We start from the raw sequence: 5,000 nt of genomic DNA, 5'->3' as shown, positions 1-5,000 counted from the left end.
CTTAAATGTAGGAATGCCTTTGTTGTTATTCATGGAGGTACAGTTGGGACGTGTGTGTGTGTGTGTGTGTGTGTGTGTGTGTGTGTATGCTTGCGTGTTTGAAATGTGACATAATCAACGTTTTTAACAGCTCATGTCTTCACTGATACCCGTACCCCCTCAGAACTGAATCATGTTTATTTAGACCAGCGGTAATACAACTGATTTGTACCAAGAATTTCCAGGACTGAAGTTGGGAATCATTTAAATACAGCAGAGAGACCTGAATATCAGATGATTACTATGGGTTTAATGAACACAAAACGGAAGACTAAAGGAAGAGTGTGTGTATGTGTGTGTGTGTGTGTGTGTGAGACAAACATGCACATAATGGATTCTGACAGGAGCACAACATGACAGCTCTGCAGTAACCACCTGTCAACATGGCTGGCACCTGCACCACCTTTCCCAGTACACGCCCGGCAGGAACAGGTGGCACAGACGTGGTTGCTATGTTTGTAAGAAAGCTCTGAGATATGACATGTCTCACAAACAAACAAATACACATGCTCGACCCCACCCCACCCTAGAGATAATGAAGCGTTTTAGAGACAAGAATGACTGGAAGACAAATCATATTACCTTGCTTTGATTACATAATTGCCGATTTACAATAAATCTAAATTTAAAAAAACAAAACATAAATCGCTACTATCACTCGGGAAATCGTGTTACAGATTCACAGTATGTGTCAGTTAATCTGAGAATCAGATTAGTGGAATTTCATAGTTCACCGACAGACAACGATTTCCAAGGAGATGACGTATGCCCCGCAGCTCATCTTTTATGAGATCCTTGTCAGGTTTTAGCACAGAGAGATTACAGTTTAATGCTGAATGATAATTTAACTCCATCTGCTGGCTGGAGTGGAGAACTGCAGTAAGAACAGGAACGCTAAACAATCGCTCGGGATAAAACAAGGCGTGGCCCGGGATTTGTGCTGGCTATTTCTGACATTTCTGTGGTATTTGAATACATAGGTGAAATTATACACAGACACATGTAGGAAAAAACAAATGCATCTCATTCAAGACTTTATCTGTCCTATCGCGGAGGTTATTTGTATGAGCTAACTAGACAGTTTTATATGGACGGTCTAATTTGACCATCAATCATGCACTCCATAATGGTCTACAATGGATCAGTCCTTCTTCTCATAAAGTTATGAAATCAAATATGATGGTTAAGATTTCATGGATAAAACCATCTGGGGGCAATAATGCAACTGTCGTAATAATAATTAATAATTCCAGAATTTATGCGTGCTGTATGTTTCATGTCACAGAAAGCGGAGAGCTCCCTCTGCTGGACATTAATTAAGAATGGCTCTGATGCGGAGGCGAGGCAACCAGCACAAATGAACCCAACTAATTCCTTGATTTAAAACATCCAGTGAGAAGATGGAACCATACATTTCTATTTTGACACACATAAAACAAAATATACACACATTACAAGTCATCTGCATCCAGAATAATTCATTCCTGTGGTCTATGGTTGGTCAGCCATCTTTCTCCACCTCTAGGACACGACTCCAGACATAATCAAACATACCTGCTTCTAGAAATCTAGAAATCCCTACAGTTCTTGGTAAGGTGGATCAAGTTGGCCTTTGTGTAGAGTTGGAACAAAAACCAGCAAGCCCTACAACAGAGATTTTGCCACTGTTGCTATGTGCCCTTTTCAGACATTATCATGTTATCAGACATTCAGACTGAAACAGGGATTGAATTGGGAATGTGTTATGAGGGGTCAGGCCTCTTTGAAATAGTTTGGGGTGACAGCTGGAATCTTGTTAGTCCTCACAGAGATTATAACAAACACAGGGACACAGCCAACAGAAACACATAGACACCTTCCACACTGTACAGTTTAAGGACACACAAACTAAAAACAAATGCACATACACTTTTCTAAAGGAGCAGAGCACTGTCACTTTCTGTTAGAGTGAAGTCACAATATGTGCTCTGACCACTTACAGACGGTCAGTCTGGGACCACAGGCTTTGGGTGGGGGTCCATCTGGGACATGGCTGTATGTGGTGAAAGATCAGTCCTCCCCAACCTCTCAGACATGTGCTACCCAAGGGCAAAACTGACTGCCAGATTAAAGTCTGTCACCCGCAAAGAGCCTTATGAAAGCTGGCACATAAAAACATGGTTTTGTATGAAAATGTATTGTACATATGACGTTGACACTTTACTAAATAAATGCTTTCATGCACATCTTTTATACCTGGGAAGTTTTTCTTTTTATCAATTGATGTATCTGAATGATTAAGTTTTTCACCCTGAAATTTTTCTGTTTTGATATTTTGGATGCCAACAGCATGACATTGCAAATAGAAAATGAGAACCATAAGGAATTACTGAAACTAATCTCTCTCTCTCTCTCTCTCTCTCTCTCTCTCACCTCAGACACACTTTTTTCTGTAATCTGGAACAATAAATTACCATTGAGTGTCCAGTAGAGGGAGACAGATCAGAGCAAATTGAACCAACTTCTGCTATGTTCTTGTCCAAGATCTGATTTAAATCATGACCTCGACGACTATAAATTTATGATATATATCAGTACAGCATTAATGGGAGTAACAGCATAATACAAACAACCTCTCATGCCTAATTCAGGATTTGCATACAAGCTATTCAATCACATGAAGTCAATACAGATCTCTTTGGCAAATTATACATTGCACTGATGTCATATACAAGTGGTACAATTCTATCATCATTTGTGATGATAAAATTGTACTACCTGTTAAAAGCATTGTCCTAAGCAGTAAAAAGCCTGTGACGGTAAATTGAGTCAGAGGAAGACAATATCTTTTCAATCCAGTCACATGGACAGATTACAAACTAGACAGTAAACACATGAAGAACACAAAATACAGGTCTCATCTGTCCACTCTCTGCCCCTCTTTATTTAATGGATTGCACCTGGGGATATGTCCTTAGCTTGATGGATTAATGGATTATGTTGCCACACACACACACACACACACACACACACACACACACACACGCAAATGCACACAAACACTTTATAATCATTTAATATTTGAACACTGAATTACTCTGTCATCAATAGAGTTCTTCATTAGGAACTGAACTGTGAAATGTTTTCATAATAGAAGTGCGAGACAGAGAGAGAGAGAGATAAAACTTTACTCTCAAGATTGCAGAGTCATAAAAGAAAACAAAACAATAACTTTCCCTCAAGCAGGAATTTTTTAAAAATTCATCTAAAGAATTTCAAGTGCAGGGAAGAAGGGGAGGGGGGGGGGGGGGGGGGCACATGAGGTCAGTACCAAATATCAGCTGTGTAACACAGGCAGTACATGGCTCTGGGCACTCCATCATCCAGTCTGGCTTCTAAACAAAGCCACAGACAATGAAGTGTTACCATCAGGGCTGACAATCCAAGAACAAGCCCCAAGTTAGAACGCACAGCCTCTTTTCTAGGACCGCTGATCGGGAGAAGTTGGCACAGCTGTGAGTCTTTTATGGTTCCTGTTCTGGTTTCACGGTGCTGAATGTCTCAATGCCAAATGAATCAGGACACAGTAAATACTGGACTGTCTTATGTGTGCTCATAACCCCACAGGCTGTTTTTTTTTTTTTCAGTGTAATTTTAGAACTTGGATGAAACGATCATACCAAGGAAAGAAAGAGAAATGAAAAACAGTTGTATTGTAATCATTTATGTAGGTATATGACTCAGTCAAAAAAAAAAAAAAGAAAAAGAAAGAAAGACAAAAGAAAAAGAAAAAGAAAAAGAAAAAGAAAAAGAAAAGGTGTTGCTGAGTCTTTAGGGCTGGGATGAACACATACTAATTCAGGGTCCTGTAGAGTGTGTGGTTCTGCTCCAAAGCGAATGGTGATACTTTAGCCCCGTCACAAAACATCACCATCCCCAACACTGTCCCTGCACCAATGGCAATGCCATCACTCACCTCAGTGCACAGCCTGACAGTTCAAATTAGACTGAGTTTGGATGCGCATGCATGTGTGTATGTGAGTGTGAGTGTGCATGTGTATGAGTGAGTGAGTGTGTGTGTGGGAGAGAGTCTTGTGTATTTGAGTGTGCGTGCATTTGTGTGTGTATGTGTGTGTGTGTGCGTGTGTGTGTGTGTGTTTGAGACACAGTGGTTCCAGACCGCAGTGTCTGACGACCTGAGAGTGACTGCAGCGTCTCTTTCTGCCGTGTCTGGTGGGTAAGGCAGAGCAAGGCTGAAGGGAGCGCCTGACAATAAGAAAATGTCCTGTCATTGTCTGTTGGCTTCATCACAGATGAGCGTTGGATCACTGAATTTCGGCTATTGTCAAAATTGATTCCAATCTCCATAAAACTAATATCAAACACAAAGCTATGTTCATTTATAGAGGAAGGAAAGATTAACAAAGCAGCTATGTGAACAGGCAGCAGGGGTAAAAATATCCCAAAGCCCTTACTGAGGCCTGCTGGGGTTATCTGTGGTTTTCTAACTTCAGTTTTAGATGGTGTGGGTGGTTGGAGATGGATGAAGCAACAAATAAATCCAAAACCAAAAGGGCAGTGGTAAAATAAAGAACTCGTGCACACAGCAAGACTCCACTGTCCAAGCCACACACACTCAGGCCCTGCTTACACTTTGTATTAAGATCCGATTTTGGTGATCCGGTCACAAGAGGACAGCTCAAAAGTACAGATGTAGATGCATCCAATGTACATTGAGGTCTCATCGAGATCCGATCACTCAGACCACACAGCTGCATCCTCATTTTCACCTTCTTCTTGCCACCTTTCAAGCAGACATTCCTCATTTGATAGGAATCTGGTGCCCTCTACTGGTTGGGGTGTGTCTGCTCTGTTCTATGTCAAGCTGACCAGCCCAAGTGTTTTGTTAACATTAAACTAAAGAGATATGTGTATGAAGCAAAATAATATTATGACTGTTTATGTAACGTTTCTTTGCCAAC

Source organism: Chanos chanos, chromosome 4 (genome assembly GCF_902362185.1).
Source record: "Chanos chanos chromosome 4, fChaCha1.1, whole genome shotgun sequence".
Classification (NCBI taxonomy): domain Eukaryota; kingdom Metazoa; phylum Chordata; class Actinopteri; order Gonorynchiformes; family Chanidae; genus Chanos; species Chanos chanos.
Note: the sequence above shows the minus strand (reverse complement) of the source record.